Raw genomic sequence first — 10631 nt, 5'->3', positions numbered from 1 at the left:
CCCCTGCTGTTTGGGAGGAGCACCATACTCAAATTCATACCTGGCTCCTACAATATATTTAAAAAATAAATTGAATGCTAACAACTGCTCTGAGGCAGGAAGTTGACTGAAATGTTAAATAATACAGTGGAATCACCATGTGTACTATCCTCCTGCATATGGAGAACTGTCTGACTTCCTCAAGTGTGTGTGAGAGAGTGAGAGAGAGAGAGAGAGAGAGAGAGAGAGAGAGAGAGAGAGAGAGCATAATGTGAGTGTGAGTGTACCTGTAGACTCTCGTCTATCTGGGTCCATTGTTGTCCTCTTTTCTCTTCATTCTCCTGCACACCAAAACCTACAGACACAATATCATCTGTTCTGTTAGATAGTACCAGTTTAGTTAAAAAATGCTATTAATCTGCCAAAACTGCACATATTCTATCATTAACAAGACACATTTATATACAACTCTGAACTAAACTTTAAACACCTTACACCACATTGCAAATCCAAAATAGAAGACCTCATTTACAATACTTAGACAAACAAAAAATCAGCTTTTACTACATTTCAGAATACATTTCAGTTATTTATATTTTATTCTTTACATGTATTTTATCTCATCTTTATATTTGTTTTAATTAATATAGAAGCAAACAGCAAAACATGTCAAAATGTCTGAAGTTCAATAATACAGCAACAAGTAAGTATTCTATAATTGTACTGACAGCTGGACTGAAGAATAAGGCTGGATGATGAATTTCTATCTTCTTTTCATAACGTCAGCGTGTGGATCATTAACCTTGTTGTTCTAGTTAGTGAACTATCAGCTTCTACCTGCTGAGGTCTCACAGTCAGCAGTAGGAGATGAGGAGAGTAGCAGGTTGACCTCAGGTCTCTACACTGACAGTCTGAGGTAGGAGGAGCAGGTGTACATTTTTTTAAGTTCTGTTTTTCTGAGTATTTTTTTCTGAATCAACAAGATACTTCACGATCCTGTGAGAAGCTCTCGCCTGCAAGTAATGCTGACCTACCAAGCTGCTGCTCCTAACCTACAGAAACATCTAATCACATTATAACATGAAACATTACACTAACACGGTATAATGCTGGTCTCAGAGCAGAGGTGGACTCTGTGATGTACGACTACACTTTCTCTGTAAACCACGGAGGCAAACTGTGACTATTAGAGCTCGGACTTCAGCTCAGCAAAAACTTAGCCAGAAACACGCACAAAATAATAAATAAATGCAGCTGTTAGAAGTGAGGCTTCATGTTTGGGTTGAGACATGATGGGATTCTGGTGGCTGATTAATTAATTAGGAAGCTCACTATCACACACTGAAGGGAGCGGAGAAGGTGCAGGCCGTGCAGGTGGATGTAGCTGGAGAGGAGCAGGGGACCGCCCGCAGCAGTGGAAGGGAGGAGGAGGGGGGAGCACACGAGCCCCAGAGAGAGGACAAGGCTGCAAACTATATCGGGGGAGAATTGTTGATGTTTTAAGTCTTTTAGTCTAATGTCTCCCCGTCAGCTGTAGTTTCAGGAGATGACGATAAAGTGGAGCCGCGGAAATGAAAGATTATTTGGTCATTTCTATACAAAAACATAATTTCACAAGACTTTAACTAGAAGACAATAAGAGGATAAAGCAGTTTAAACTGGACCGGCTTCAGCAGCAGCAGGTGATGGAGGACGAGCTGAGACCCGGAGCTTCTCCCGCTGCTGTGATGATAAATGGAGTTGGCTAGCTGGATGCAATGTGAGGTATTCCTTTTATAGCTTTATCTGTTTGCTCATTTAAAGTGTCAGCACTGAAGCGTTGTGGACAATGACAGGGGAACAAGACCTAGAACATCTCTCTGAAAAATGCAAACACTAAAGTTGCTGCAGCCATCAAGACAATAGCATGGCGCTACTTTGTTTTTAGCAGGCTTAGCATTGCTGAGCTCTTTCTGCGCTATGCCAAGCTCCAGTTTTATTCATATAGCGCATTTCATACACAATGGCAACTCAATGTGCTTTACATGAAACAGAAAAACATGTAATTTGAGAAACATTAATACATACAATTACCCCCCTCCCCCCCCCCCCCCATAATAAAAACAAAGTACAGAAAAATAGAAAGACATAAATAATATGCTAGAATAGCCTATTTTTTTTTAACCTATTTTATTTAGAATCTACAGTGTATAAGACACTTAAAGGTGTTTTTTTTTTCATTTAAAAGTCTGCTGCATCTTATACACTGGTGTGTACTTTTCACCAGTAAAATACAAAGACAGACTTTAAGCTCTATGGATGTGCCATGACATGGACAGCTTTTTACTTTTTAAAATTTCAAGTAAAGACCATACAGCTAAATTTTCCAAATGACTTATCGTCCATTGATTAAAAAAGAGCACTACTAAACAATGAGTAGAACAGGATGTCTCAGTTACTAATCTATATTTACAGGTCATTTTTTGTGTTGAGATATATTTCCTTGTGGATCTTTTTCATCATCATATTTATGTACAGCTTTGCACTTTAGCAAACGTGTTTATTGACTATGAAGAAGTTATCTGGGTGCTTAAAGGCTGTTAGTCAATAGAGGTTTAACAAATGGTGGTGGTTTAGTGTTGAAACAAGTCTGTTTCTACCAGTCCCCACCCTTCATAAAGAGACATCTCTGAAGTCTGTGCCTGAGCTCAAAAAGAGACACAAAAGTTGAGAAAATCTGAGACTTAATTGAGAACTTGATTAGATCTCCTGTGAAACTTACAAGCAGTCCAAATTGAGATTTTGTGCATCTTACGGCTCAGGAGAAACAAATGAGAAACAGGAGAAATGAGCCACAGTCTCACGTTGGTTTCATATTGAGCTCATATTTGTTTAGAAGAAATAAATTAGACACTGTTGAGTTCTCTTCTCTGACTTTCTTTTCCTCTGGGCATGCTTTAAGTTTTTTTTTGTACTTTAAGTTTATGTATTGAGTAGAATCGTGTGCCTGAGTGTCAGGCCGCAGCAACACACAGGACTTGTGTGACTTTATTGAACTCTGTCTGTCTCTGCTCTCTGCTGAGGGAACACTCTGTGGCAGCAACTGTGCAACACAATTTAATTCAAATACACCAAATCTTTAACTGTTGATAGTTGTCGTATGTCGTACATCTATAGTGTGTTACAACACTCTCACGTTCATTCTTCAGTTTCAGTTGACACAGGAGCTGAAACTTTCCCACCTGCTTTCTCAGAAATGTGCTGGTGGGTTTCTGAACGTTCACAACTGCACGTAAACAGAGGCTGAGGTAAAGTGGAAGGTTGCACATGTGTCATTTCTTAGCCTGCAACTGTCTGCTCTGTGACCACAACTTCTTTTTTGTTCCTCTCAACTCCTCTGCAGAGTGTCAAGCCCCAGTTCATCACGGCCACCAACCCCAGTTTAGACTCCCCCCGTACACAGATGAAAATGTTAACTTCCTGTTACGTGATCGACTCATGCTTTCACATTCACTTTTCTTCTGTCTACAGAAAGATGGTCTTTATTCATTAAGATAATATAAACTGTAAGACTCAGTTGTGTAAAGTGGAAAACACAGATAAAACTCCAGTGAACCCATTTTAATCAATCATTTAAAAGAAAAAACTTTTTATAATTCAGATTAGTCAATTTAATTTAATTCATCAAGTGAATCTCAACAGAAAATAACACTAACCCACTCTATGCAGACATGTATTCATAAAAAAAGTTTGATGCCAAAGTATTTATATGTCAGTTATAACTTGTAACTAAAATTATGCCTAAAAACTCTTCATCTGTTGTGTACAGAATGTCTTCTTCTCAATGAGTAATGAGAGCAAGTGCTTTGCAACCTACAGCAGAGTGGAAATATAAGTTAAACAATATTTTCTATCTTCATTAACAAAAATAACACAGTTCTCTGTAATTTCATTTCTTGTTGCTGCTGTTCAGTTCTCAGTTGTTTTTCCTTCAACAGAAAGTGAAGGAAACAATATATTAATGGCTCTTTTTACTTTGTGATCATTCACATATCTGAATATATGGAGCCAGATTCTATGTCAATGTGACGACATCTGCTGATAGCCAGCACTCTGTATATGAACTGGTGGATGATGCAGTAATCAGAGCTTCTGGTGATACCTGGACCTTGTTGCTCATAATCTCTCTCTGCATGCATCCTCCCTGCTGATGAGCTTTAGTTCATCTTTGGTGTTCTTCCACTTATTTTATCCACCCTATAACACCCACACACATCACGCATGCAAACTTTACACTATTGACCTCACTGACATTCACATGCTGCAGTTTGTCCTTACTGGTAGGGCTCAGGAACCATATACAAAGTTAGGGGCTGCTGACTGTGAGTTCAAGAAGTTCAAGTGCTGCATAAATGTGATAATCACACTAAAGTTAAGTTTTCTCCAAAATTGCTGTTAACCTCTGTGTCTGTTAGGAGAAGGTACATAAATGAGAATACCAGTGCAAAGTTTATGGAGCCTATATCTATGTCACCAACTGTGAATGCAGAGTCAGTTGGTGAACTCCTGGATGAATTTAACTGGAAAATCTGCACCTATTAGCTCACTTCAATCAGGCCCGTTTCCTAAACTCCTAAAAGTAGCTGCTATTAAGCCACTCTAAAAAAAGAGAACGCTGGATGCTTCCATGTTAACCAACTACAGACCTATCTCAAATCTTCCTTTTATAGCCAAGATCGTTGAGAAAGTGGTTTTTACTCCAGTGGCCTTTTTGACAAATTTCAATCAGGCTTCCGACCTAACCACAGTACAGAAACAGCTCTTATTAGAGTGTTAAATGACATACGGTTGAACACTGACTCAGGCAAGGTGTCAGTTCTGGTCCTGTTGGATCTCAGTGCTGCGTTTGACACTGTGGATCACAGTATACTGTTGAACAGGTTGGAAACCTGGGACCAAGTCTGAAAGCTTGGCGTGCTGATAGACTCAGATTTGACTTTCAGCAGTCACATCAAATCAATCACCAAAACAGCCTTCTATCAGCTTAAGAACATATCCAGAGTGAAGGGTTTTATGTCTCAAACAGACCAGGAGAAGTTGATTCATGCTTTCATCTCAAGTAGACTCGACTACTGTAACGGTCTTCTGAATGGACATTAAACAGCACATTGAATTGCTATTGTGTATAAAATGCACAATATAAATAAAACTGCCTTGCCTTCATTTGCTTAAATCTGCACTTTTTTCTTTTTTACCCCAGGACTTTATTTCATATTTATTTCTTCTATTGTATTATTTTTAACTGAAATGTCTGTTTTCAGTGTCACTAAAGTTATGTCTCTTTGCACTTTGATTATTTCTTATTATTATTTTTTTATTATTTTTTCTGTTATATTTATAACTTATTTAATACTTACAGACATACAGAAAAGCAGCTCTTACTACATCTCATGATGATTTTCAGTTATATACATTTTTCGCATTATACTTGTTTTAATTAATATAGAAGGCAATGCATGTTAAAATATCTGAAGTTCAATAATACAGCAACAAGTAAGTATTCTATAATTGTACTGACAGCTGGACTGAAGAATAAGGCTGGTCTCAAAAATCTGACAAAAACATGCTTTTGAATATTTAGTAATTATACATTTTACTGTCTGAATCAAGCAACTTCTGAAAGTTACTTACATGTTCTTGTTGCTGATCAGTTTGGTTTTCTTCTCTGCAGCTTCAGTTTTCTCTCACACAGCTGATTAATCTTCTTTGTTGCTGTCCATCAACTCTAAATTTCTCTTTCTTTATCACAACATAATAACATAATATTGCACTTCTCTCTTCTTATTTCTGCCACTGCAAATGTCTGTTCCCTTTCTGTATGTGTGAGTTGTTAACTGATAGGATCAATGTTCAGTTCATCTGAGAGAGGAGGATCCTTTTAGGGCGGGATCAAATGTCCTGTTTTGATTTAAAGTCAGCAGCCATAAGTCTCATTTAGGATGGCAGGATGGACACTCTGTTGTTTTTCATTCATTTTATGTAATTACTTCTGCCAAGCTGGTTAGGTTTTGACCATTTCTTGACTGATAATACATTTTATTATTGTAAGAGTGACATTATGTCAGGTAGACTTAATTTAAAAAATAAGTCCAGTGACATGTAGGCTACTTTATAAACAATAAAATAACATTCAGGAAAATATTGCTTAATTATTCATATATATGAGTGCATGGTCAAAGATGTTAATCATAGTGTAGATATATCAGCCATTTAATATGTAAAGGTTGATTTTAACTGGGATAAACCTTCTTGCTGTTACTGTTAGATTCCAGACAGTGGCAGCAGAGGACCCTAAATAATATATATAGATATATAAGATATATTTTACCTTGTAATAAACAAAACTAGAGCATGGGATTAAATTACATTATTACATTAAATTATTATCTGTTCTATTGTAAGAGTCCATTCTAGTTTTGGTTTAACTGTAGATATTAATGTTACTGATATTGTAAATATTGTACATGCTGATTTTAATTTATTTTAAAAAAAAATTGAAATTTATTTTATTAAGATTATATCATTATACAATGACACAGGTTGTTCGTCTCACTGCAGAATGCTCCATCCACCTTGACTTCTGTGCCACGTATATGAATACATATTTATATTTCCTGTTAAATGAAGCCCAGTGTGATTAGTTTTGATGGGTAGAAAAGTACATAGAAGGTTATAATATTGTAACTCCCATACATTTAACAAACTAAGCTATTGTTTGAGTCCATTTGTTTATAGTTGTTTACATTAGTGTACTGTTGCCCCCAATGTGACTCTTGTCGTGTATTGAGATTCACAGCCAGCTAAACTCTCCCTTGCATCAGACGCTGCCGGTGGAGACACTCTCATTGATTATAGTGGTACCTATCAGTTCCGGCGCCGCTGACGGACCCGGTGGAAATTGGGCTTTAGAAATGACAAAAACAGCAAAGTTGTCAATGTCAGTAACACTGGATGGAAACATTCATTATGTGGTAATGGCTTAATCATTTTCTTTACTGAAGCAGAAAACTTCTGCTAAACTGGTTATGAAATGAATTTACACCAGATATAATATTGTTAAGGAAAATTATTATCCTTTAGGAAGTAAAGCAAATTTGGATTTAAATGACTGGACTTGTCTTTATCTATACTAGAAAAAAATTAAAACAGCAGAAAAATAAATGTTGCCTTATTTGTCATCATTAAAAACATCAATAGAGGTATCTCAAGGGTTATATGAGATGGCAAAAAAACTCTAAAAACCTATTGTACACTCACAAATCTGTCTTCAAATCTATGGTTACTACTCTATGGTCTGTCTGCTACACAATACAAGAGCCAGAGAATCTGATTTCCTGCTGATGTCTCCTTCTTGACTTACACACATCAACACATCTTGTCCTGCACCTTAACCGTTTGAATAAGTCACCAGTTAAACACTCAGTTTGACTGGTGAGTTCAAACTGAGAAAGATGAGAGAGAACGAGAGGAACAGCAAGCTTGCTGTTCAACATTCAGCAGGGAAAACTGCCAACATCAGTTTATTGCATTAGATCAACATTAATTTAATTATTTTGTAGAATTGTCATATTTTGATACTAAATATCAGAAATAATATTTGTATTAAGAACTACAAAGTTGACTGAAGCTGCATCACACAGCTCTAGTATGCAGTGACGGCCCTTTGGCTTTGTCATGGCTCTTAGACTTATGTCTTGCCCTGAGCTGCTGTTTATATGTTTTCTCTTTGTTTTTCCTTCAGTTACAGGAATGTGGAGATTATATTAGTGCAACTGGCACCTGTCTATCCAGGATGCATTTAGATCATTCATCCCCATTCTCTTCTGTCTAACTTTATCACTGGTTCTCTGCCTTTCACCACACCTTTTCCTTGCTTTTGTTGCACTTCTGTATGGGGTATTACACATCCACACATACATCTACTGACTATTTCATAAGAAAGAGACAGAGAGAGAGAGAGCACAAGAGGACAGCACACAAAAATATATGTAAATACATGCCAAATTTCACAATCAGTCATGATTAATAATTGCCAGATCACTGTTTGTTTATCAGACATCACTGAACCATTTCTTCTTCACTTCCTTGTAGTTATTGATTGATAAGAATGACTTTACATGTTGAAAATCACTAACCACACACTGGAACGCAAAGAGAGACAACAGTGTTTTAGACGCTTGTTGTGACAAATCTGGTTTTATGTTTTATACTCAACAGTTTAGTTTGTCATGTAAAAATATTCCAGCTCTTCCAACCAGGTCTTTTTGAGGATTCAAGTGTTGTTGACATTTAGAAAATCAATTATAATTTTTTTCCCAACTTAAGTTGATGTTAAAGTTAAGATGACAAGTTTGATCATGAATGCCAAATCTTTGTACTTGCTGTGTCTTAACACATCTTTGCACTAAATGTCACCTGATTGATATTGTTTGATGTACTGTTGCTGTGTTATATGTACTTTGTAAGGTGACCTTGAGTGCTTTGAAAGACGCCTTTAAATAAAATACATTATTATTATTATCATTATCATTATTATTGTTATTAACGTAAAACAAACTCAAGATAATGTTAAATCATTGAACAATAGTTATGATTTAAAGGATTACAATTAAAATAGAAGAAGTGGAATCAGACACCAACTCAGCAGGTGTCATGTTGAGAAGTTGAAGGGTTTTTCGTCCAAACCATAAACCAAATATTCCTAAAACAATCTTTGAAGACCTGAATGTGTGACGAACGAGTTAGAGGACATTTTCCATGTTTTCCTCTGTGTCACTGCTGTTATATTTATAACTTATTTAATACTTACAGACATACAGAAAGCAGCTCTTACATCTCATGGTGATTTTCAGTTATATACATTTTTCGCATTATGCTTATTTTAATTAATATAGAAGGCAATACATGTTAAAATATCAGAAGTTCAATAATACAGCAACAAGTAAGTATTCTATAATTGTACTGAAGAACAAGGCTGGTCTACATAAGGCTTTATACATTTTACACTCTTTTTTAATTAAGCAGCTTCTGAAAGTTACTTACATGTTCTTGTTCCTGATCAGTCTGGTTTTCTTCTCTGCAGCTTCAGTTTTCTCTCACACAGCTGTGATTAATCTTCTTTGTTGATGTCCATCAGCTCTAAATTTCTCTTTCTTTATCACAACATGGTAACATAATATTGCACTTCTCTTTTCTTATTTCTGCCGCTGCAAATGTCTGTTCCCTTTCTGTACCTGTGAGTTGTTAACTGATAGGATCAATGTTCAGTTTATCTGAGCGAGGAGGATCCTTCTAAGGCGGGATCACATGTCCTGGTTTGATTTCATGACAGTCAGCAGCTGTAAGTCTCATTTAGGATGGTAGGATGGATACCTGTTGTTTTTCATTCATTTTATGTAATTACTTCTGCCAAGCTGGTTAGGTTTTGACCATTTCTTGACTGATCATACATTTTATTATTGTAAGAGTGACATTGTGTTGTAGACTTAATTAAAAAAATAAGGGTTAGATGTAGGTTACATGTAGGCTACTTTATAAACAGTAAAATAACATTCAGGAAAATATTGCTTATTTATTCATATATATGAGTGCACAGTCAAATATGTTAATCATAGTGTAGATATATCAGCCATTTAATAGGTAAAGGTTGATATTAAACTAGCCTTCCTGCTGTTATTGTTAGATTCCAGACGGTGGCAGCAGAGGACCCTAAATACAGAGATATATATTTTACCTTGTAATATAAAAAACTAGAGCATAGGATTAAATTACATTATTACATTAAATTATTATCTGTTCTATTATAGTTTTGGTTTAACTGTAGATATAAATGTTACTGATATTGTAAATATTGTACATGTTGACTTTAATCTATTTCAAAAAATGTATAAGTTTATTTTATTAAGATTATATCATTATACAATGACACAATAAAGACTACAATGTTAAATTCTTCACGCTAACACAGTAATCTACAGCAGAATAGGATATTCATGCTGCTGATCCATCTATCATGTTCCTGACCTGACTGGTTGTTTGTCTCACTGCAGAATAAAAGACCTGAATGCTCCATCCACCTTGACTTCTGTGCCACGTATATGAATACATATGATATTTCCTGTTAAATGAAGCCCAGTGTGATTAGTTTTGATGGGTAGAAAAGTACATAGAAGGTTATAATATTGTAACTCCCATACATTGAACAAACTAAGCTATTGTTTGAGTCCATTTGTTTATAGTTGTTTACATTAGTGTACTGTTGCACCCAATGTGACTCTTGTCGTGTATTGAGATTCACAGCCAGCTAAACTCTCCCTTGCATCATATCCTCCAAGGAACAGGCAGGTGTTGTAGTAGGTTAGGATTTATTACAAGAAAGTGTGAAACTGAAATGGACATATAAAAATACAGAAAGACATTCATTAATAAACAATATAGAATAGCTTGTCATATATGAAAGTTAGCTTATCATGGCTCATTCATTAATACACAATTCAGAATAGCTTGTCATATATACAAGTTAGCTTATCATGGCTAGGAGGACCAATCTAATCTCTATCTGTAGATCTACATGTAAGTATTCACAGGTGATTCAAATTATGATACTGAATATG

The 10631-nt window shown here is 35.8% G+C and overlaps 1 protein-coding gene across 1 annotated transcript in view; it reads right to left on the bottom strand.

Moving 5' to 3' along the window:
* Window positions 1–10631, bottom strand: part of LOC128360780 (serine/threonine-protein kinase Nek1-like) — a 116993-nt gene that overhangs the window by 82301 nt on the left and 24061 nt on the right. The window contains exon 2 of the mRNA XM_053321287.1: window positions 267–334. The gene's annotated coding sequence lies outside the window, so the exon portion shown is untranslated. The remainder of the gene's footprint in view (window positions 1–266; window positions 335–10631) is intronic.

This window comes from Scomber japonicus, chromosome 1 (genome assembly GCF_027409825.1).
Source record: "Scomber japonicus isolate fScoJap1 chromosome 1, fScoJap1.pri, whole genome shotgun sequence".
Classification (NCBI taxonomy): Eukaryota; Metazoa; Chordata; class Actinopteri; order Scombriformes; family Scombridae; genus Scomber; species Scomber japonicus.
Note: the sequence above shows the minus strand (reverse complement) of the source record. Positions and strands in the feature narration are given on the sequence as shown.